Source organism: Mustela lutreola, chromosome 5 (assembly GCF_030435805.1).
Source record: "Mustela lutreola isolate mMusLut2 chromosome 5, mMusLut2.pri, whole genome shotgun sequence".
Lineage (NCBI taxonomy): Eukaryota > Metazoa > Chordata > Mammalia > Carnivora > Mustelidae > Mustela > Mustela lutreola.
This window is the reverse complement of record NC_081294.1, coordinates 15,645,136-15,670,817: the sequence shown is the minus strand read 5'-3', so window position 1 is coordinate 15,670,817 and position 25,682 is coordinate 15,645,136. Positions and strand designations below refer to the sequence as shown.

The following is a 25,682-nucleotide window of genomic DNA, read 5'->3' as shown; positions in this document are numbered from 1 at the left end:
CATCTGCCACCTTGGCTCAGGGTGCCCACCCTGACTCCCACATATTCCTGTCCAGACTCCAAGAATTTTGAGCCATGGCTGGTGAGCTCTGAAAGCCAGGCATCTTTCCGCTTCAGCTTCTCATCACCTCCCACCATCCCGAACTCATATTGTTTTGGAGAGATTCCCAAAGACCAGCGATATCTCCAAGTGATATCCTAGATCTTGTAGAAAAGAGAAAAAGTTTCACGAAACTCTCCAGAAAGTTCTTTTTTGTTTTGTTTTGTTTTTCTCCTGTTATTTTTTAATGTATGTGTGTGTGTGTGTGTATCTGCTCTGTCTAGAAGTATCAGTGGTTCCAAGGTTTTAGAAGGGTTCTTCGTTCTCTTACCTGTTTTCTGAATTTAATTACTATCTATAAAAGCCTTTAGATTTATAAATATCTTTTATTTTTGGTGTCCCACTTACCTGTCAACTATCCAGATCCATTTATGAGTTTCTAGATAGCTCAAAACTCAGTCATCCCCAACTGTCATATCATCTTCTATATTAAAACCATCACCTACACTTCAGTATCTCCTAAATTATTTTTAAACTGTAAAAGGCATAATTATCTCCTTAGTTCTCAAGATAATAGACAGACTGCCACCCTTGACTCTACTTCTTCCTAGTTCTTATGTTATAAAATCAGTCCATTTCTAATTTTGTAATATGATGCCTATTTACTGTCTCTGTAATGTGTGCCCATGTTGCATCTTGAAACTCCCCCCTCCCAAACACACATGCTTTTTGTTTTAATACAGGGCTCTTAACTTGCCAGGTTTTCTACAGCCTTGCTTCTTTTAACTCAAATTCTACCTTGCTCTATCTCCCTAGAATTAAATTGTGCTACTGTCTTTGGTGTGTGTTCTCCATAGATATCTTCCTTTCAAGTTCAGCACATTTTCAGATTGTTTTTCTTTTTTTCAGCAAAAACTTTAAAGTGTTTGACATGCCATTCAAGGACTTAAGCTGTACTCTACCCCCTTAGACTACTCCTGCTTTGATCTTGTTCTATAGGCTTTGGAACTTAAGCATGAATGACACTTTTTTTGCTCTTGCATTTATAGTTACTCTTATATAACCTAATTCTTACTAGTTGTTTAAGTTAGCTGGTGTTTAGTAATTATTCAGTGTGTATAGCCTCTAAAATATGAAGCAGACCCAAGAATCATGTATATGCTCCTGCAATCATGCATATAGATGAGATCTCTATAAATTATACAAGGTACATTATGAATATGAGAAGAAAATATATGGAAATATTGTATAATAATTCATCAGCCTCCAATTGTTAACATTTATTTAAAAGGAGACATATCATTATCGTTTAATCATAAGTTTGCTTTTTAATGTATGATTATTGCAAAAGATATGAAAGTATGTCTACAGTTTTATACATTTAGTCTTTTTTAGATTTTTATTTAAATTCTAGTTAGTTAACATATAATGTGAATATTGGTTTCAGGAGTAGAATTTAGTTATTCATCATTTACATACAACACCCAGTGCTCATTTAGTCTTTTCAATAACTATGTATGTGTGTGTACAGAAATGTCATTTGTTTAAAGTGTAAGCCTACAGGTTCTGAAGTTAAAGTATTCAAATCTAAAATCTCTTTATTAATAGCTTTATAACTTTGGACAAATTAACAAAAAGATTCAACTTGTTAATTTAAACAATATAAGGATAATAATAATGTTTACCTCAAAAGTTACTTAAAATATGTTAATATTTTGACAGGAAGTATGATATATACAACTTATCATCTTCCTACTGCTGCTATAACGAATTATCATCAACTTAGTGGACTAAATAACAAATTTATTATCTTCGAGTTCTGGAGGTCATAAGTTCTAAAATTAAGGTATTGACATGGTTGCATTCATTTTGAACACTCTAGGGGAAAATCTGTTTCTCTTCAAGATTTTAAGATGCTGCCTCTTTTCTTCACATTGTAGCCCATTCTAAAATCTGTAAGCCAAGCAACATAGCGTCTCCAGATGTCTGTCTCTTCCATTGACTCTCTGCTTCTCTAATCATATCTTTTATCTGATTCTCCCTACGTATCTTACCAAAACACTTGCTACATTGGGCACACTGTGATAATCAAGGACAATCTCTCTTTAATTTATTTGCATTAGCAAAATCCATTTTTTAACTAAAATAATGTAATAGGGCATGGACATTTGGAGGAGTATAGTAAGTGAAAAATAAATGTAGCTTTTAATTTTTTGTAAGCGAAAGACTGACAGTCATGTTCTATTTTGCCAAAGTTTGCTCCAGATTACAGTGAATTGATTGAATTGCCCTAGTTTTATAAGGGATTAGATGGAACATTTTAAAGATGTCTAATTAGATCCAATGAAAATACAGAATGGAAAATAATTTGAGTATTTCTTTATCTAACAAGCTATAGAAAAATCATAAAACTTCACTTTTAAAGCTAGACAGTTTATTTTAAAATTTAAAGTTTAAGGTCCTGCAGAGCAATATGAATATAATTCATTGTCCTTACCAAACTTGCAAATGTTCTTTTTCTTACCAATCCTAATATAATTGAGGGAAATGTGTGGGTATAAGTAAAACATTCTTTAGATCATGTTCAAAGCCTTGTTAACATTGTACCCAGAAGAACAAGTCATTTTACCTCACTCATTTACTAAAGCAATAATTTCAAAATTAAGGAAATTTGAGATGGGCTTACAGCATTCTTGTTGCAATGTATTTTTTACTGTAAGCTCAATGACAAGGAGGCTGTATGGATAATTATGTTTTATATAGGAACCATTGCAGTATACTCTTGGTGCTTAATAAATTTTTTAAAAGATTTTTATTTATTTATTTGACAGACAGAGATCACAAGTAGGTAGAGAGGCAGGCAGAGAGAGGGAAGCAGGCTCCCTACTGAGCAGAGAGCCCGATGCGGGGCTCAATCCCAGGACCCTGAGACCATGACCTGAGCCGAAGGCAGAGACTTAACCCACTGAGCCACCCAGGCACCCTGGTGCTTAATACATTTTTATAATTACTAACAATAAAAGAGGTACATGTATGTGACATATAAGGACATATAAAAATGCATGCTTAATGACCTTTGAAACTTTATAAATCATCTCAATAAAGATAATGAAAATATTGCAGTCACTAACTTATACCCTTGATTCCAACAACCACTGATTAGATTTCTCTAACTACAGCTTATACTTTGCATGTCTACACATTTATATTCTACATATTTGGCAAATGGAATCAATATATGTACTTGTTTTCTATTTAGCTGATTTCATTCAGCATTCTGTTTTGATATACATCCTTATGCATCATTAGTGGATTCATTATTGCTCAAAAATTCAGTGTCTTGAAACAGCAGGTATTATCCCATAGTTTCTGTGAATCAGGATTCCATGGTCTCTCTGAGTGTGTCTGATTCAGAATCTTTCCTAAGACTGATCAATTTGTCCAGTGGGACTGGAACTATCTCAGGGATAAATCGTGCAGAGAATTCACATCCAAGTTCATTCACATGTCTGTTAGTAAACTTCAGGTTCACACTGGCTACTGGCTGGACACATCAGTTTCTTGTCCTGTGAGATTTCTTATAGGGATTCACATACAAGCAGCTTGCCTCTCCCAGAGCACCAAGAGGGAAAGAGAAAGTACAATAGAGTTACAGATGACAAGAATGGACAAGCATTACGGAAGCCTTTGTCTTTCTATAATATATTTTTCAGAATGACAACCCATCACATATCTAGTTAGGAGTTACTATGTCCCACCCACACTGAAGAAGAAATTATATATGTGTGTAAATTATGTATGTGTGTAAATGATTGGGGCAGCAATTATTATAGGAAATTCCAGTGGCTACCCACTCTCATCTGCCCTTGACAACCTAGAGATTCATATTCCTCCTACAAAATACACTCATCTGTACCAAAAGTTTTGCAAGTATCATTCCATTATAGTTTTAGCTCAAAATACTGGATCTCATTATCCATTCCAAGTCCAAGTGTAGATGAGGCTCTTTGGATATAAGTCCTTAAGTTCATAACCTTAAATAGAATTATTTTTCTCTGTAGTTATGTGAAACTATAAAAATGTGTTATTTTCCCATCACTCACACAATGATGGGACAGGCATTAAAACTAACAAAACAAAACAAAACAAACTACTATATATTCAAAAACGAAGTTGGAGACACACAGGATTCACTGCTCCATGGGATTCTGAAATTCAGTCAAGCAGATACTAGATGTTCCTTAACTAGTTCTCAAGGTGTAGGAATAATTTTCATGAGCCCAGCCTCTGGCGGCTGGACGACTTTCTCCTTCTTACTTCTTCCTCTCCTTCTCCTTTGTCGTCGTCTTCTTCTTCTTCTTTTTTCCCCCTGTTTTCTCTGATATTTGCTTTAATTGTACTCCTTATTGTTTTTTTTTTAATTTTTTATTTTTTTATAAACATGTATTTTTATCCCCAGGGGTACAGGTGTGTGAATTGCCAGGTTTACACACTTCACAGCACTCACCAAAGCACATACCCTCCCCAATGTCCATAATCCCACCCCCTTCTCCCAACCCCCCTCCCCCCAGCAACCCTCAGTTTGTTTTGTAAGATTAAGAGTCACTTATGGTTTGTCTCCCTCCCAATCCCATCTTGTTTCATTGATTTTTCTCCTACCCACTTAAGCCCCCATGTTGCATCACCACTTCCTCATATCAGGGAGATCATATGATAGTTGTCTTTCTCCGCTTGACTTATTTCGCTAAGCATGATACGCTCTAGTTCCATCCATGTTGTCGCAAATGGCAAGATTTCATTTCTTTTGATGGCTGCATAGTATTCCATTGTGTATATATACCACATCTTCTTGATCCATTCATCTGTTGATGGACATCTAGGTTCTTTCCATAGTTTGGCTATTGTGGACATTGCTGCTATAAACATTCGGGTGCACGTGCCCCTTTGGATCACTACGTTTGTATCTTTAGGGTAAATACCCAGTAGTGTAATTGCTGGGTCATAGGGCAGTTCTATTTTCAACATTTTGAGGAACCTCCATGCTGTTTTCCAGAGTGGCTGCACCAGCTTGCATTCCCACCAACAGTGTAGGAGGGTTCCCCTTTCTCTGCATCCTTGCCAGCATCTGTCATTTCCTGACTTGTTAATTTTAGCCATTCGGACTGGTGTGAAGTGATATCTCATTGTGGTTTTGATTTGTATTTCCCTGATGCCGAGTGATATGGAGCACTTTTTCATGTGTCTGTTGGCCATCTGGATGTCTTCTTTGCAGAAATGTCTGTTCATGTCTTCTGCCCATTTCTTGATTAGATTATTTGTTCTTTGGGTGTTGAGTTTGCTAAGTTCTTTATAGATTTTGGACACTAGTCCTTTATCTGATATGTCATTTGCAAATATCTTCTCCGATTTTTTCAGTTATCTTTTGATTTTGTTAACTGTTTCCTTTGCTGTGCAAAAGCTTTTGATCTTGATAAAAATCCCAATAGTTCATTTTTGCCCTTGCTTCCCTTGCCTTTGGTGATGTTCCTAGGAAGGTGTTGCTGTGGCTGAGGTCGAAGAGGTTGCTGCCTGTGTTCTCCTCAAGGATTTTGATGGATTCCTTTCGCACATTGAGGTCCTTCATCCATTTTGAGTCTATTTTCGTGTGTGGTGTAAGGAAATGGTCCAATTTCATTTTTCTGCATGTGGCTGTCCAATTTTCCCAACACCATTTATTAAAGAGGTTGTCTTTTTTCCACTGGACATTCTTTTCTGCTTTGTCGAAGATTAGTTGACTATAGAGTTGAGGGTCTATTTCTGGGCTTTCTATTCTGTTCCATTGATCTATGTGTCTGTTTTTGTGCCAGTACCATGCTCTCTTGATGAAGACAGCTTTGTAATAGAGCATGAAGTCCAGAATTGTGATGCCACCAACTTTGGCTTTATTTTTCAATATTCCTTTGGCTATTCGAGGTCTTTTCTGGTTCCATATAAATTTTAGGATTATTTGTTCCATTTCTTTGAAAAAGATGGATGGTACTTTGATAGGAATTGCATTAAATGTGTAGATTGCTTTAGGTAGCATAGACATTTTCACAATATTTATTCTTCCAATCCAGGAGCATTTTTCCATTTCTTTGTGACTTCCTCAAATTCTTTCATGAGTACTTTATAGTTTTCTGAGTATAGATTCTTTGCCTCTTTGGTTAGGCTTATTCCTAGGTATCTTATGGTTTTAGGTGCAATTATAAATGGGATTGACTCCTTAATTTCTCTTTCTTCTGTCTTGTTGTTAGTATAGAGAAATGCAACTGATTTCTGTGCATTGATTTTATATCCTGACACTTTACTAAATTCCTGTACAAGTTTTAGCAGTTTTGGAGTGAAGTCTTTTGGGTTTTCCACATATAGTATCATATCTTCTGTGAAGAGTGATAGTTTGACTTCTTCTTTGCCGATTTGGATGCCTTTAATTTCCTTTTGTTGTCTGATTGCTGAGGCTAGAACTTCTAGTACTATGTTGAATAGCAGTGGTGTTAATGGACATCCCTGCCGTGTTCCTGACCTTAGCAGAAAAGCTTTCAGTTTTTCTCCATTGAGAATGATATTTGCAGTGGGTTTTTCATAGATGGCTTTGATAATATTGAGGTATGTGCCCTCTATTCCTACACTCTGAAGAGTTTTGGTCAGGAAGGGGTGCTGCACTTTTTCAAATGCTTTTTCAGCATCTATTTAGAGTATCATATGGTTCTTATTCTTTCTTTTTTTGATGGGTGCGTTGTTTGATTTTTTAATGTAAAGCGAACCTGGGATAGACATCATTTGCTCATGGTACACTATTTATTTTATATAATTCTGCATTCTATTTGCTAATTTGTTATGAAAAAGTAGGAGATGTCTTTCTTTTTTTTTTTTAAGATTTTGTTTATTTATTTGACAGACTGAGAGTGAGTGCGTGCGGGCAGGAGGAGGGGTAAGGAGAGGGGCAAGGGCAGAGACAGAGGGAGAAGCAGGGTCACCGCTGAGCATAGAGCCCGATGCGGGGCTCGATCCCAGGACCCTGGGATCATGACCTGAGCTGAAGGCAGGCACTTAGCCAACTGAGCCACCAGGCCCCTCTGTGTCATGCAGTTTTATAAGAGGTTCTGAGCTATAGAATTTTCCTCGCTTAATATCATACTCTCCTAAGTTTTTACTCTTTGGAAATTTATTGAGACTTGTGTTATCAAATATATGCTCTCTCAGTGAACATTCCTTCTGTACTTGACAAGAATGTGTTATATGCAGTTTTCAGGCTTAGTGTTTTGTACAGTCAACTTGGTCAAATTGATGGATAGCACAAGCTTTTCTCTCTTTTTATGTTTGTGTATTATATCAATTACCGAGCATGTGTTGTTAAATTTACCACCACTGTGTATTTCCTTGTTCTTCTTATGTCAATTTTTGCTTCATGAATTTTTGTATTCTACAGTTAGGTCTATATGTATTTAGGATTTTTGTATGCTCTTAATAAATCATAAAATTTTCTCCTTTATCTCTTGTCATATACTTGGTATTGGAATATACTTTGATATTCACAAACTTGCTTTTTTATGTTGATAGTTGGCTTGTATCATTTTTCATCCTTTTAGCCTTCTTAAGCATTTTCATTTAAGGTACATTCTTTTACTCCCAATCTAACAAATTCTACTTTTTAATCACTGTGTTTAGTATATTTATGTAGTTTGTTAATTTTTATTGAACTATGATTTACAATATATACATCCTTTTAAAATGTACAGTTGATCAGCTTTTAAAACATTCTTAAAGGTACACAACCATCACAACTCCTTAATTCCAGAATGTTTTCATTGACATGGAAGAGAAACCCCACGCTCAATAGTGGTCAGTCTCCATTTCTCCTACTACCCCAGCCCTTGGCAGCCACATTTGTTTAGAGGTTTTGTGTCACCTATGTTTTCATATCTCTTGGATACATCCTTAACATCCCCATTTCTGGGTTCTAATGAAGCAGGAGAGTGAGGTTCTTTTCCCACAGAGTCGAAGAATGAATCTCACAGATAAAGGAGAGTGAGCAAAGCAATAGAGTTTTGTTAAGCAAGGATACAGAAAAAACTCTCAAGAGTGAGAGGGGTCCTCACCAGTTTGCCAATGTGGGCCTCCACCAACAGATAGTCTTTTATTTAGAGCTGACCATAGAGCTTGTGGCTTAACAATTTTGTGATGTCTTGGTTTCATTAAGGATTGGTGATAATATCTTTAGGGTGTACTTCTTTTGGGAGGGTCTGGTTATTCTTTGTTGGTCACAGGGTGACAGTTATAAAAAGATGCCACCTTGGATGCCAGGGCAGGATGGTCTGTTTTTTTCCTTTATCTCTGGTTTTGTTATGCCTCAGCATTTCTGGGATTTCTGTGAGCCTGATCACATAGTCCTCTACATGTGTCTCCTTACCTAGGTCTGCCTATTCCTCACTCAGTGAGACCCTTTGGTTGTATATCAATAGATCATACACTTGGGGATGATTGCCAACATGTATCTTTGAGGGGGTGGGTAAGGATAAAGGAAGTTTCCAAAGGAATTTTTACATGTTAAAGTAAACTTACAGGATCCTGGGGTCAGGCTAAGGTTGTCTTTTGCCTTAGCAAAGTGTCTATGTTCAGGCAATTGAGTCCCTAGGGGAATATCACTCTGCCTGTTTCAAGGACTTGTCAGTGGGCTGTAAGTAGTAAGGAAATTCTATCATGATGATGATACCTTTGTAATAGAGCTTGAAGTCTGGAATTGTGATGCCACCAACTTTGGCTTTCTTTTTCAACACTCCTCTGGCTATTTGGGGTCTTTTATGCTTCCATATAAGATTTAGGATTATTTGTTCCATTTCTTTGAAAAAAATGATGGTATTTTGATAGGGATTGGATAAAACATATAGATTGCTTTAGGTAGCATAGACATTTTAACAATATTTGTTCTTCCAATTTATGAGCTTGGAACATTTTTCCATTTCTTTGTGTCTTCCTCAATTACTTTCATGAGTGCTTTATAGTTTTCTGAGTACAGATTCTTTGCCTATTTGATTAGGTTTATTTCTAGTTCTCTTATGGTTTTGGGTGAAATTGTAAATGGGATCGACTCCTTAATTTCTCTTTCTTCCCTCTTGCTGTTGTTGTATAGAAATGCAACTGTTTGCACTAATTTTATATCCTGAGACTTTACTGAGGTCCGATATCAGTTCTAGAGGTTTGGAGTAGAGTCTTTTGGATTTTCCACATAAAGTATCCTATCATCTGCAAAGAGTGAGAGTTTGACTTCTTTGCTCATTTGAATGCCTTTAATTTCTTTTTGTTGTCTGATTGCTGAGGCTAGGACTTCTAGTACTATGTTGAATAGCAGCAGTGATAGTGGACATCCCTGCCATGTTCCTGACCTTTGGGGAAAAGGTCTCAGTTTTTCCCCTTTAGAATAATATTTGCTGTGGGCTTTTCATAGATGGCATAGATGATATTAAGGTTTGTACCCTCTATTCCTACACTTTGAAGAGTTTTGATCAGGAAGGGATGCTGTACTTTGTCAAATGCTTTTTTCAGCATCTATTGAGAGTATCCTATGGTTCTTGTTCTTGTTCTTTCTTTTATTAATGTATTGTATCACATTAATTGATTTGGGGTTGTTAAACCAACCTTGCAGCTCTGAAATAAATCCCACTTAGTTGTGGTGAATAATCCTTTTAATGTACTGTTGGATCCTATAGACTAGTATTTTGGTGAGAAATTTTGCATCCGTGTTCATCAAGGATGATGATGATGATGGGGTCTTTGTCTGGTTTTGAGAGTAAGATAATGTTGGTCTCATAAAATGAGTTTGGAAGTTTTCCTTCCATTTCTATTTCTTGAACCAGTTTCAGGAGAAAAGGTATTCATTCTTCTTTAAATATATGGTAGAATTCCCCTAGGAAGCTGCCTGGCCCTGGGATCTTTTTGGGAGATTTTTGATGACTGCTTCAATCTCCCTACTCATTATGGGTCTTTTCTTCCTAGTTCAGTTGTGGTAGTTTATATGTCTCTAGGAATGCATCCATTTCTTCCAGATTGTCAAATTTGCTGGCGTATAGTTGCTCATAATATGTTCTTATACTTGTTTTTATTTCTTTGGTGTTGGTTGTGATCTCTCCTCCTTCATTAATAATTTTATTAACTGGGGTCCTTTCTCTTTTGGTTTTGATAAGTCTGGCCAAGGGTTTATCAATCTTAATAATTCTTTCAAAGAACCAGGTCCTAGTTCCATTGATTTCTTCTGTGGTTCTTTTGGTTTCTATTCCATTAATTTTTGCTCTGATATTTATGATTTCTTTTTTCCTGCTGGGTTTAGGTTTTCTTTGCTGTTCTTTCCTCAGCTCCTTTATGTGTAGGGTTAGGTTGTGTACTTGAGGCATTTCTTATTTCTTAGAAAGGCTTGTATCCTAATATACTTTCCTCTGAGGACTACCTTTGCTGTGTCCCAAAAATTTTAAACAGTTGTGTTTTCATTTTCATTTGTTTCCATGATTTTTTTTAAATCCTTCATTAATTTCCTGGTTGACCTATTCATTCTTTAGGAGGATCCTCTTTAGCCTCCATGTATTTGGGTTCTTTCCAACTTTCCTCTTTTGATAGAGTTGTAGCTTCAGAGCATTGTGGTCTGAAAATATGCAGGGAATGATCTCATTGTTTTGGTATCAGTTGAGACCTGATTTGTGACCTAGGTTGTTATTTATTCTGGAGAATGTTCTAGAGAAGGATATGTCATCTGTTGCTTTAGGATGGAATGTTCTGAATATATCTGTGATGTCCATTGGGTCCATCTGGTCCAGTGTGTCATTCAAAGCCTTTATTTCCTTGTTAATCTTTTGCTTAGGTGATCTGCCCATTTCATTGGGGGGGGGGTGCTGTTAAAGTCTCCCACTATTATTGTATTGTTGTTGATGTGTTTCTTTGATTTTGTTATTAATTGGTTTATATTGTTGGCTGCTCCCATGTTAGGGGCATAGATATTTAAAATTGTTAGATCTTCTTGGTGGACAGACCCTTTAAGTATGATATAGTGTCCTTCCTCATCTCTTATAGTCTCTGGCTTAAAATCTAATTTATCTGATATGAGGATTGCCACCCCAGCTTTCTTTTGATGTCTATTAGTATGCTAAATTGTTTTCTACTCCCTCACTTTAAATCTGGATGTGTCTTGGGTCTAAAATGGTTTCTTGTAGACAGCATATTGATGGGTCTTATTTTCTTCCATTCTGATACCTTGTGTCTTTTGATTGGGGCATTTAGCCCATTTACACTCAGGGTTACTATTGAAAGATATGAATTTAGTGCCATTGTATTGCCTGTAAGGTGACTGTTACTGTATATTGTCTCTATCCTTTCTGGTCTACTACTTTTAGGCTCTCTCTTTGCTTAGAGGACCCCTTCCAGTATTTCCTGTAGGAATGGCTTGGTATTTGCAAATTATTTTAATTTTTATTTGTCCTGGAAGCTTTTTTTTTCCTTCTATTTTTAGTGACTGCCTAGCTGGATATAGTATTCTTGGTTGCATATTTTTCTAATTTAGTGATCTGAATATATCATGCCAGTTCTTTCTGGCCTGCCAGGTTTCTGTGGATAAGTCTGCTGCCAATCTGATATTTCTACTATTGTATGTTACACACTTATTATCCCAAGCTGCTTTCAGAATTTTCTTTTTGTCACTAAGACTTGTAAGTTTTACTATGAGATGATGGGGTGTGGACCTATTTGTATTGATTTTGAGGGGGGTTCTCTGTGCCTCCTGTATTTTGATGCTTGTCCCCTTTGCCATGTTAGTGAAATTCTCTAATATAATTTGCTCCAATATACCTTCTGCCCCCTCATTCTTTCTTATTCTTCTGGAATCCCAACTATTCTAATATTGTTTTGTCTTATGGTATGAGTTATCTCTTGAATTCTTCCCTCATGGTCCAAAAGTTGTTTACCTCTCTTTTGGTCAGCCTCTTTATTCTCCATCATTTGGTCTTCTATATCACTAATTCTCTCTTCTGCCTCATTTATCCTAGCAGTAAGAGCCTCCATTTTTTAATGCACCTCATTAATAACTTTTAAAATTTCAACTTGCTTAGACTTTAGTTCTTTTATTTCTCCAGAAAGGGATTTTATTTCTCCAGAAAAGGATTCTGTAATATCTTCCATGCCTTTTTTGAGCCCAGCTAGTACCTGATAATCATCATTCTGAACTCTAGTCCTGACATATTACCAATGTCCTTATTGATTAGGTCCATAGCCTTTGGTACTGCCTCTTGTTCTTTTTTTGTGTGTGGTGAGTTTTTCCACCTTGTCATTTTATCCTGAAAAGAACATATGAATGAGGGAATAAAATACTAAAAGGGTAGCAAAAACACCAGAAAAATATACGCTAACCAAATCAGAAGAGATTTGAAACCAGGGTGAGAAGAAATGGGGAAAAATAAATAAATAAATATATATATATATATATATAAATATATATATATACACATACATACATATATATATGACTGGTTTATAGAACAGAGTCACTCTATTGACTTTGGGTGTATTCTGGTCTCTTAGAAGAAACTAACTCCCAAAATTTTAAAGATAGAAGAATTTATACATATATATACAAAAAAGGGTAAACAGGATGAAGGGATGGAATATGACTGTAAAGATGAAAATTTAAAAAGATTATAAAAAAGTAGTTGATAAGATAAGTTGATTGGAAAAAGGAAAAAAAGGGGGAGAGCATGTGATCAGGCTGGAGACTAGAACAAAGCCATGTGCTGGATTTAGGGTATATTTTGATCTATTAGAAAAAAAGTTTATCCCAAAATTTTAAAGAAGAAAACCTTTATGTATACAAATAATAAAATACAATGACAGGATAAAATATGACTATAACAATGAAAATTTAAAAATGTATTTTTTAATTTATTATTTTTTTATTAATTTTTTATTTTTTATAAACATATATTTTTATCCCCAGGGGTACAGGTCTGTGAATCACCAGGTTTACACACTTCACAGCACTCACCAAAGCACATACCCTCCCCAATGTCCATAATCCCACCCCCTTCTCCTAAACCCCCTCCCCCAGGAACCCTCAGTTTGTTTTGTGAGATTAAGAGTCACTTATGGTTTATTTTTTTAAAAAGGTATTGATAAGATAAAATAGTTAAGAATGTTAAAAGAGGAGAGGAAAAGTAAAAAAAATAGAATAAGAAAAAAATAAAAGAAAAGAAAAATTAACTTTGCAAGACTAAAGGATCATGGGGAAAAAGCCATGCATTCTATGTGTTGCTTTCTGGTAGACCTGGAGTTCAGCAGTTCTGGTTGATCAGTTAACTTGGTCTTGGCTGGGTGTTCTTGCTGATCTTATGGGGGAGGGGCTTGTTGCAGTGATTCTCAGGTCTTTTCAGGAGGCAGAATTTTACCTCCCTTGCCAGGGGCCAGGCTAAGTAATCTGCTCAGGTTTGCTCTCAGGAGCTTCTGTTCCCAGAATGCTTTCTGTATAGCTTTGGAGGATGGGAATGAAGATGGCAGCCTCCCAATATCTGGCCCCGTATGAGCCAAAAGCTTGGGGCCCCACTCCTTAGTTTGCCCTCAGAGAGTCAGTCAATGACTCCTGTCTCCCTGGTCTCTGGCCATGCTCCATGCTCACCCTGCGTATGACCAAGTGTTTCTCTCTCTAGCAAACATCCCCGTTTGGAGTCTCCAAACCCAGCAGATTCCTACTACATGTTCCCACACTGTTTCTCCTGGAGAAGGAAGGAGGGGGTCTCCCTGGATTTTCCACTTGTGGGGTCACTGCTCAAAGAGCAGTGGTCCAATTGTGCCTTGGGTCACAATTTAAGGTAACCCCAAGCTAAGAGCTCACTCCTTGGCTCTGTCTCTACAGCTGGCTTCCCTGGCTGTGATACCTGGGTGCTCTGCCACACTTAGGCACCTTGGTCTTTCTGTGACCCTTTGGGTCCTGAGACCTTACTGTCCCATGAGGGCTCCACCTCCCAGGTTAGCCTCTGGAACAATGCCCCTCAGGGAAGCAAACTTCTCAAAAAGTTCTGATTTTTTGCTTAGCTGATCCACCACTTGCCTGGAGCCAGCCCGTCCCACTGCTGTCTATCTTCCTCTTGTTTTGGATTCACTTCTTCACATGTCCTATCTTCCAGAAAGCGGTCAATTTTCTCAGGATGTTGCTTTTCACGACTACTGTAGAGTTGTAGAGATCAGAGTATGATGGGAATACGGCACATTAAAGTACCACACAGACTACTGTTCACACCATGACTCTGCTGTTTTTCTTACTTATATTCTCCCTGGAATTCTACAAGTCTTTGGTTAATTTCCACAGATCTGAAAATATTGATTCTTATAGTTTTTGCCAGTATTCTCATTGCTTTGATGGAGGAGAACTGTTTAGAGTCCCTAAATCACCTTTTTTGCTGACATCTCCAACACATTTTTAAAATATAATAATTGATCAGGTTGGTAGATATCAATATTGTTTTTGCTCTTGCTTTGTAATCTTTCTTTTTTTCTCTTTGCTTTTTACCTTATCTTAGTTACTCACATTTTTTTAAAGTAATTCTTTTTAGCCCTTCTGTAAACTTTTTTAGTAATCCATCACTTTGTTAATTTGTAATGTTTGTCCGAGTCCTAAACAATATGCATCATAGCATGGCACAGTCTGTTTTGGAATCCATGTTTTTCCACAACACATCTGACATTTCACATTTGCTGTTCTTTCCTCTGCCTCATGCTGGATACTTTCTAAGTTCCAACTTCCAGTTCACATTCCAACAATCCCCTTCATGAATGCAGTTCCATTAAGACAGTATAATTTGTTCCTGCCCATTTCATTTTTTTTTCTACTTCTGTCATACCTTTTAGTCAAATTACCTTACAAACCCCTTACAAAGTTATTAATTCTGCTTTAAATATTCAGTTGTCTGTTTAAATTGAAATTTTTGAAACATAGTTTTTAAAATGTTTACCTCTTCACTGACCACTTTGGAATCTCCTCATCCCTTCGAGGTGAGCCAAATTTCCTCCAGGTATTACTTTAATACCCGGACTCTCCTTTTTTTATTTATAACTTTTTAATTTCCTTATTTATTTTTATTTGCTATCTTTTAATACATCATGAATTATTTATGAAAGTTCAAATCATCATATTTCATTCTTTAGTAATATTTATTGAAAACCAGATATGTATTGTATATTGGAGACATGATAGTGAATGAATTTTGGCTGCTGTCCTTAATGAGAATGAAGTAAAGTGGAAGATGTTGGGCATTTCATCCGAAATATACTTGAAATGGTAACTACTGAACAATAGTTAGCAGTGGGATCTTCAATGTCACAAAGGAAAGACAGACTATTTAGATGAAAAATTCAGAGACAACTTCATAGAAGATAGGAAATAAATTAATTCTGAGCAGGTAGAGAGAAAATATCTATTCTGAGGAAATTAAAATTGGACAGTATGCACATGAGGAGCCAAGTAATCCAGTTTAGTTTGGCTAAATATTTGGTGTGAATGGTGAAGTGCCCAAAGATTAGGTTAGACACATAGACAGGAGCCAGGTGAAGATGTATTCTGTCTGAAGGCTGTGGGGAGCTCTCAAGTATTTTATTTAGGAAAGGATAAAATTCACATTTTAGAGATAACACACTAAATGGTGTAAATGGAATGTGCATGGAACAGAAGCAGGAAGACAGGTAATGAGACCATTTAGGGGAAACTGCAATAATCCCAGAAAATACAAGGGCATGAATTAACTCTGGTAACTGTGATGGAGAGAAGGGGGTGAGGGGGGGGATTTTTTAAAGAGACAGAATGACAAGAATTTAGAAAGTTTTTAGTGAGGAGAAATGGAAAAAGAAAAATCATTATTAGTCCATACAATTTCACACTGAGTTACTGAGAAGGTGGTAGCTTTGGTTATTCAATCTGATAAGAAACACAAGAGAAAGTAAAGAATGAGTTCAGACTTACAGCTGGGTAAATTGGTCTTTATGATTCAAACATTTCAGAATAGCATTTCATTCTGAAAAGCTTAACTGAGAGGAAAAATTGTGCACAATAGCAGACCACAGAATTTTTATTTCAACCTGCAGAGTTATGTGTGCTCAATTCTGGGTTGAGTAGCCCCATACATCATAGGAAAACTTAGCAAAAAAAACCTTATACTTTGCACTGTATCCTCCTTGAGTTTCAATCCACAGTTTCTCTCCATTGAAAAGCTTCAGTATTTCCATGTCTTGCATTTCCAAAGTTAGGATCCAATATTTGAGAGTTTGCATTCTACCGCCTTGTGCTGAGCTAGTTTTATTATTATTATTATTATTTTAATTAGCTTTTTCCAAAAAACAAGTAGACAAATAAATGAAGTTATCAATAGATGGTGTTTGGTAACCTTAGAACAATTTATGTTGAGGGATACAATTAAATCGAGAACACACATGAATAAGGAAAAAGTTTGATGTGAGTTAAATTTTAGCAAGTGCTTAACTTTTATCCTTTTATAGAAATGGCGAAACAGGAATATAGATTGAGACTTTGTGTCCTTTACTCTGGAAAAACATCCCCAAAAGGGAAAATTAGTTTCACCTTAGGCTTCTGTCAGAACTGTCCCTATTCTGTGGATCTGTTGCTCTTTCTTGCTCTCTGCACTAAAAATTTCTTGAGGACAAGGGACCAGATTTATTTCAGCACATTGCTTGTAGGGATGGATGCAATTTTTTTTCTTTCATTCAGTCACATTGAGTTGGTCTTAAACTTAGAGTAAACACAACTACCACCTTGATATAGACCAAAACAAAACAAAACAAAAACAAAAACAAAAGCAGACAACAACAACAACAAAACTGAATAGAAATGTGGAAATTGCAGGCTTATGTGAGGGGCATATGAGATAGGCTGGGATACAGATCCAAAAATGTCAAGACAGGCTTCAGCAAGACAATTAAATAAGCATTACCTAGCAGTACCTGGGCAACTTAATGCAAAGAAAACAACCGAGATGTGTCTACATTCAGGACAGAATTTAGCAACCTGAGACATAGCTAAAAAAAAAAAAAAAAAAAAAAAAATCAAATTCTTAAGCATCTCAGAATAAGAATCAAGCAAAGTTTAGAGGCTATGCATGGAAATGAGATGGTACTTGAGATTGTCTAATGATTCCTACTGCTTTGAGAGAGGTTTGCAAGATATTGTTGCTTTTCCATATTATAAAACCTAGAACTGTTGTTCAATAACAACAAGAACATTTATATAAAAAAGTAATACTTATTCAGTCGTTAAAACTGAAATATTTATAAAAGGAAATTGACTAGATCTTTACAATGTTGGCTTTTTTCTGCCCTCCCTCAAGCCTCACTGGCTTGGATTATATTCCCTCCTAACTATCCATATGTCCATGTTAATAAATATGGATATCCCACATATGTACCTTTTGTTATTTATATTTTTATCTAAGTAAGATCTCAGCTTCTATATTTTTGCATGACATGATTTTCTCAGTCCACAACAAATTACAGAGAATTCTTCAGAGTTAACTTAGTCATAATATTATTATAATGATAATTCATAATTTATAAAACAGTCCCTCTCCAGTTAGATTGTTTGTCCTTAAATAATCAACAAGTATTATTCGTATAGAGATATCCTTATACATAGATGTTTAATTTCTCTTGTTTTCTATGACACTGGCATATGTTTGGCTTTCCTTCTACCTAACTGGTTACTCCTTCTCTTTCTGGTCCCTCTGTCTTCTTATTTTGAAGCTCTACAGGTTTCAGTCCTCAGTTCTTCTCTTTTCTTCTACATGTATTTATTTAATAACTTCATACTGTTTCATCACTCTAAATGCCACTTTTGTGGTGGTTGTCTCCCAAATTTATAAAGCCAACCATATTTGTCTTTGGAACTACAGATAGCCTATGAAAATGGCCTCTATATCTCTAAGATCGCCAATAGAAATACATATTTAAATTGTCAGAATTCAATTCCTGGTCTTCCCCATCCTAATTCCTATACCTGTCACTTTCCACATCTCATTTAATTACAATTCCAAACTCTTAGTAACTGTGGGAGAGGGATAGAATCTCAAGCAGACTCCACGCTGGTTGCAGAGCCCAATGCGGGCTCCATCTTACAACACCAGAGATCATGACCTGAGCCAAAATCGAGAGTTGGATGCTTATGGACTGAGAACTCAGGTGCCCCCATGATTGTACCATTTCTTTTTTTTTTAATTTTTATTTATTTTTATTTATTTTCAGCATAACAGTATTCATTATTTTTGCACCACACCCAGTGCTCCGTGCATTCTGTGCCCTCTATAATACCCACCACCTGGTACCCCAACCTCCCACCCCCCCGCCACTTCAAACCCCTCAGATTGTTTTTCAGAGTCCATAGTCTCTCATGGTTCACCTCCCCTTCCAATTTCCCCCAACTCCCATCTCCTGTCTAACTCCCCATGTCCTCCATGCTATTTGTTATGCTCCACAAATAAGTGAAACCATATGATAATTGACTCTCTCTGCTTGACTGATTTCACTCAGTATAATCTCTTCCAGTCCCGTCCATGTTGCTACAAAAGTTGGGCATTCATCCTTTCTGATGGAGGCATCATACTCCATAGTGTATATGGACCACATCTTCCTTATCCATTCGTCCGTTGAAGGGCATCTTGGTTCTTTCCACAGTTTGGCGACCGTGGCCATTGCTGCTATAAACATTGGGGTACAGATGGCCCTTCTTTTCACTACATCTGTATCTTTGGGGTAAATACCCAGTAGTGCAATGGCAGGGTCATAGGGAAGTTCTATTTTTAATTTCTTGAGGAATCTCCACACTGTTCTCCAAAGAGGCTGCAGCGATTGCACCATTTCTTATCATTTCATCTTCCCACCTCTATGCTGTCATCATCAATCATCATATTACCATGGTGGCAGTCTATCAGTTCTCCCTGTTTTCATTTTTGTTCCTCTATTTTCTGTTCTCAGTAATGAAGTGGACATGATCCTTTTGAGACATAAATCAATTATGATGCTCCACTGCTCAAAATTTTCCAGTCTCCCTTTGTCTCATCCAGGAGTCCTCCATGATCTTGCTTCCAATTACAGTGCCCCTGCATCCATGGAGGATATGCTCCAAGACCCCCAATGGATGCCTGAAATCTTGGATAAAACCCAATCCTATATATATTGTGTTATATTTTTATACATGTATATCTATAATAAAGTTTAATTTATAGGTTAAGCATAAAAGATTAACAGCAATGATAAAAAATTACAACAAATACACTGTAAATAAAGTTATATGAATGTGGATTTGGTCCTTTCTTAACATATCTTATTGTACTCTACTCACCCTTCTTATTATGATGATGTGGGACAATAAAATGACTGCATGATAAGACGGAGTGAGGTGAATGATGTATGTGGGCAGTGTGACATATGGTTAAGCCACTATTGACCTGCTAGCAATACATCAGAAGGAAGATCATCTGCTCTGGCCTCTGGACCACAGCTGACTGTGGGTAACTGAAACCAGGGAAGACAAAACCACAGACAAGGAGGAGGGGGCTGCTGAATTTCTCTGATATCTTCTCCTACTGACCTTCTCCATCCATGCAATTCTGGTCACACTTGCTTCCTCACTGTTTCTGGAATTCACTGGTCATGTCCCTAACTTGATCCTTTTGCTCTTTCTGGTCTCCCTGCCTGCAATGCCCTTCCCTATAATATGCACTTGGCTAACTCACTCACCTCCTTCAAGAATTTACTAAAATGTCATTCTTTGAATATGTCTTATCTGACTCCTTTATTATATTTTATTGTTGTTTTAAAAACCACTGCAAAATTAGTGCCTTAAAACAACATGAATTTATTTTTCAACACTTACAGTTCAGAAGTTTCACATAGTTCTCACTGGACTATGTGTGGGCAGGTGTGGGCAGGGCTTCATTCTTCTAGGGAAGAATCTATCCCCTTGCTTTTTCCCAGCTTCTAGAGACCTCTTTTAGGTCTTGCATGAAGATTTTTACATTTTAGAACCAGAATGAGGTGCGGAATCCATCTCACACTTCCGTTTTTCTCTCTCTCTCACCCAGCTGGGATCAGTTCTTCCCTTGTAAGGACCCATGTGATCAGAATTGTCCCATCTAGAGAAACCAAGGTAATTTCCTTGTCTTAAGGACCTTAACCTCCATCACGTGTATGAAGTCCTTTTGCCATATAAAGTAACATATTCACAGGCTTCCAGAGTAAAGATGTAGACATCTTTGAGGGACCTGTGTTCTGCCCACAATACTTCCATATTTAATACTGCAATCTCTCTACACATTCCCAACCACCTTTGATAGCTCTTCTCCGTTACTTTCTTTCTTTTTAAAAGAGAGTGTGGGTCCTGCCATCTTTTACCATGTTATTTATCAGTCGTGTTTTCTGGTTACTGTATATTTCTTCCCACTGGGATTGATGTAAGCTCTCCCAGGGTGGGAATCTCTGCATTAGTGATGTGTTTAAATACTGAGTACCAGAACCGAAACACAGTGAGGGCTCCAAAAATATTTGTTGGATATGTACTTCTGAAAGTGATTACTAGATCAAATGATAATCTTATATTTTATTGTCAGTTGAATTTTCTAAATGATTGAAGCCATTCACATTTCTGTCATCTTCTTTCCCTCTCCCTTTGATATGCAATTACTGTTTTTTTATTTGAACAAAGAGCAAAATGAACAGTAATGACTGAGTTTTAATGGAGATGAAATCACAACATATGCAAATATGTGGACAATGGTTTGGGCCAGTATTGTGCTGGAATTGCACTAATGTTAGTACATTCAGATTTTTTTTTTTTTCCTTTAAAACCAGCTGCCTGGGCTATCTCTTCCTCAGCTGGATCCTAATTGGCGGATAAAAGAACACAGATTAACTCTGATAGAGAAGAGGTACTCCTATGCCTCATATATCTCCAACTTTAATCAATGGATTAGTTTTTGAGGCTTTCTAACAATTAATAGTGAAATTCTCACTGACTTGCCTCCTGCAGTGACAAAATATTTGATACACTCCAATGTGGCCCTCTAAAGCAGCTGATTAAAATGGAATTATGACAACTTCAGACTTCAGAGATATTTTATAGTTTTTTTCTTTAATCTTGTACATTAATACCCCTAACCTGGGATTCAGGGGATATATTAAACACATACTGCCTCTTGTTCCTTTTCCTTCCTCCTCCTCCCTCATTAGTTTCCTTCCCTAAAGATACAGGTTGATAATTTAAATGATAAAAACTGCAGTTCAACAGGAGACTTTTTCATGTTTGCAAACTCTGATGTTTCTAGTTAAAAAAAAAACACATACCTCATTTCATTACTCACCTAATCTCTTAACATTTTAATCAATGTTAGATTTGTGGTTGAACAAAGTACTTAATCATTACTATTTTTAATATAACTTTTTATATATTAGTTGTTGTCTAGTTAAAACCAATGGTTACATTTTTTTGCACAAGACTGATATGTTAATTATCAAGAGCCTATTATGATTTGATATGTTTTTCTTCTTTACATCAATTACTTATTAATAGTTCAATTGAATTTCATTTCATCTGCTTTTAGTTTAAAATATAAAAGATTATGCAAAAAATATAACATTCTGGAATGAAGGATGCATAATAAATTATAATAACATGTATTTCCTATGATCGTCACATTGCAACACTTATATTTTATGTGTTGGGAAAATAATAGTAGTGGAATTGCTATAAGATATTTCTGACTTTATTCCTGGATTCCACTGGAATATTGTAAATATAAGTTTTCTACTCATAAAAAAAATACATAATACACGTAGTTTAAAATATTACAATTTTAAGTCAGTGACCTATCTTTTTAACATAGCTTGAAGTCCTCACTAAAAGCAACTTTTGAAATTAATTGCTCTGCCACCATCTTCTTAACCTTTTAAAGTTATTCTTCCCCAAGGGATAGAATATTATCTTAGTAAGGAACACTGCATTGGAGTGAAAGCCATAAATTTTTAGGTCCTGATCTTAATGTGGTCCAGGGTGAATAAATAGTTTTCTAGGGGGAACTCATGTGAGTCGCATGAGCTTCCTAAGTGCCATAGGTTACTACTTAACACTTAGAAAGAGATAATTTATTAAAGTAATGCCAGGGAAGTAGTCGTTTTGCTTTACTTGGGTGGTTATATTTTCTTTCTTCATTCTCCTCCCCTTTCCTGTTCTCTAATGAGCAGTTAATTAACCCTGTTTTATCATGTGATCACATAACACGAGCATTCTCTCTTCTTGCTTTAGGACAAAATAACATCTGTCCTTTCACACAAAAATGTGTCTTACTTTGCAAAATCTCATGACTTCTAAAAGTATATTCCTACCACTCTGTTTTGATAAGATCCTGACACTTTTCTCGGTGGTATTTCTAAAATGTCTGCTACAAAGGTTTCAGTATACATGACTAGGATCAACTTTTTCTCCTAAATATTTTTACGTATATTGATGTCAGATACAATGAAACTTCTCTTAACTACTACAATAGCTAGCTTAATTTACAGCATCATATTTTGCCTTTACTATATCAGTCTCATATCTATACCCAGAGTATTTCTACTGTATGTGCTCTACTCCTGGTTTGATGTCATTGCTGCCCACACTCAGAGATAGTACATTTCTACTCTGGTTATCTGTTTTACCTGATTATCTGTATCAAAGAGTTTTCTCTCCATATCTTAAGATTTTTGCCTCTACTGCTGACCCATTTCATTCCTTCATTCACTCATTCATCCATTCATTCATTTACTCATTCACTGTTTCTTGCCTTAAAAAAAAAATCCCAATATACAACATGTGCTCTTCCAGGGTCTTAAAATTCACTCATTAAGCAAAGGAAGACAAAATAGCAGGTGGTTCTCTGGGGAACCACCTCTGTTGCAGATATGATTTCCAAACTAACCTGAACATTTGGAGATGGGTGTATGGTAGACAAAGGATAATCCTGACAGTGGATAGTTGTTGTTTCACAAATATTTATCATCACATTCATATAAGCTAAACACCATTGTAATAGTTTCCCATCAGTGTTAAAATAAAAGCTAATCATTCCAAGATTCAACTAGGCCTGCAGAGAGATTTACAAAATCCATTAATGAAATGATTATCTGCATTATTTAAACACTCAAGCTAAGCATTAATAACACCGTATATAATCCAGATACATATTTATAGCATTTTAATATAAATTTTATTATGTTATCCAATAATATAAATACTGCTAAATTATAATTCACTGATTTTATTGCACATCTATTTTCAAATTAGACACAACTTTGGATATATTTAGGCTTAGTTGTTTAATTATAAACACTTTATGAATGTGGAATGAGATTCAAGTCTTAACATCTAAAGCCATAAAATTACTCACATTTTTTTTTCTTTTATACGAATTGCTTAGCAATCTATATAAAGCAAAGAGTGTGTTATGTTTTTAATACATGCTTTAGATAGACAACTTTACTATTTCTTTTACAAACTTCCGTTGCTTATCTATCTATCTATCTATCTATAAAATGATTAACTTTTTAATAAAAATCTTTGATCCAAAATAAAGTAACATCAAAATAACCTCACTGACTCAGTTCATGATCTCAGGGTCCTGGAATCAAGCCCCATATCCCACTCTCTGCTAGGCAGGGAGACTGCTTCCTCCTCTCTATCTGCCTGCCTCTTTGCCTACTTGTGATGTCTGTCTGTCAAATAAATAAATAAAATCTTAAAAAACAAATAAGCTCACTGAGTACATAGAAGAACATGAAAATATACCCTGAAAATAAAAGTCAGTTGTCACCATTGCTATCTTTCTGAAATTAGTTGTTAGAAGCATAACACATTTCTCCCAAAAGGGTTTTAAATTATGTATATAGATTTATAACTTATATATAGTATAACAATAGCTAATAAAACTGCCTCACACTTTATTTAATAACAAAAGTGTTTGAGAAAGTGTTTTTAAAGACGTTTAATGAATTTTTCGCTTTACATTGCTATGATTTGGTTATGGATTAAAGCAAAGTTGCAGAATGTGAAACAAGCTGCTCTTTTGATATTTTGCAGGTGTCTACTTCATAAATGATAAACCCTCCCTCTAGGTGCTAAAAAGATAGGTTAAGAAACATAAAAAGATGACTAAATACATTTCCATCCATGCATATAACTATCTCCACACAACCCATTCTGCATTCTTCTTTCAGTAGTTAATTTACTAATGAAGTGTGAATCTTTGAAAGCTATGTTTTTCATATTTTGCTAATGGATTTCTTACGCCTCCTTATAAAGCTCAAAAAAAAAAAAAGTTTTGGGGCACCTGGGTGGCTCAGTGGATTAAAGCCTCTGCCTTCAGCTCTGGTCATGATCCCAGGGTCCTGGGATCGAGCCCCGCATCGGGCTCTGCTCTGCAGGGAGTCGGCTTCCTCCCTCTCTTTCTCTGCCTACTTGTTATCTCTGTCTGTCAAATAAATAAATAAAATCTTAAAAAAAAAAGTTTTAAGAAGATGTAATTTGCTGAATCTTGCTAAGTGACTACCTTCAGAATTTGTCTCCGTTTATGTCTTACACATTTTCAAGAAGAGATAGGATTATTTTTTATATACTATAATTTATATTTCAGTTGCCTCCATTTTACCATAGAAGAGTTCTTGGTCACAGTTTATTATATTTTTCTATATTTTATCTTCTTAAAAAATGTCTTCTAAGAGTTCAGAGACTTTAATATAATCCTTGAAAAATTTCTCTTTATTATGGCAAGAAACCCGAAAGCTATATGAACAAGGTTATATTTTTCAATGTTTTCAAGTGTCAGAAATGAGCAAAAGGTGAGTAGTTGAGGTTATGTAAACAAAAAGGTTTCACATCAAGAGTAACTGTTCAGATCTCTTGGGAGAAACAATTCTTCAAATGTATGTTAAGATTTGAGAAAATATTGTGTTGTTCCTAGTTAAAAATATAGCATAAACAATGAATTTTGGAAAACACAAAAATAAAATTAAATTGAATTAAAAAATATAGCAGAGGCCCTTATGAAAATATTTAATTAAGATGGCACAAGTTGTAATACATTTTGAAGTATGAATTAAATGCAGTATAAAAGCATTTCTTGGGGTGCCTGGATAGCTCCCCAAGCATTCAAATCTTGATTTGAATCAAATCTTAAGCATTCAAATCGTGATTTCAGCTCAGGTCATCTCAGGGTCATGAGACTGAGCTCTGTGTCCGACTCCGCACTCAGTGCAGAGTCTGCTTGAGATTCTCTCTTCCTCTCCCTCTGTCCCTCAACCTGTGTTCTCTTCTCTCTGTCTTTCTCTTTAAGATAAATAAATAAAAACATTTCCTGATGTTTAAATAATAAAAAAGTTTTATAATTATCTTCGTATGTATTTATCTTTCTTACTAAATACTTCTTTTCTGCTGAAATATTACTTCTACAATATCTATTAAAATGATATTCCATTATTTTCATTTTAATGAGTGAGAATTTGTTACTGTTTTAATTAATTATAAAAATAGGACTATGTAGGGGCGCCTGGGTGGCTCAGTGGGTTAA

General features: G+C 35.8%; 1 protein-coding gene across 6 annotated transcripts in view; it reads left to right on the top strand.

Annotated features, from left to right (window-relative positions):
- The window catches only part of CDH18 (cadherin 18), a 981,465-nt gene that overhangs the window by 704,027 nt on the left and 251,756 nt on the right, over positions 1-25,682 (top strand). The gene's annotated exons all lie outside the window — the stretch shown is intronic.